Here is a 210-nt window from a genome sequence, read left to right as displayed (position 1 = left end):
GGTAGGCAATAATTCAAACATTTAATCTGTATAGCAAGCGTTCAACTGGCGCTGATGCCATTGCTATAAATAGAATGGACATGTAAATATAAACCAGTAAAACATCTGTGATATAAACAGGTCCAACGAACTGTGTGCTGCTGACAGACAGCCACTTGCACTTTGCTAAACTTTTTTTTTTAATCATTCAGAGAACTGTACAAACTGCAA

Source organism: Penaeus monodon, chromosome 22 (genome assembly GCF_015228065.2).
Source record: "Penaeus monodon isolate SGIC_2016 chromosome 22, NSTDA_Pmon_1, whole genome shotgun sequence".
Lineage (NCBI taxonomy): Eukaryota > Metazoa > Arthropoda > Malacostraca > Decapoda > Penaeidae > Penaeus > Penaeus monodon.
This window is presented reverse-complemented; position numbering follows the sequence as displayed.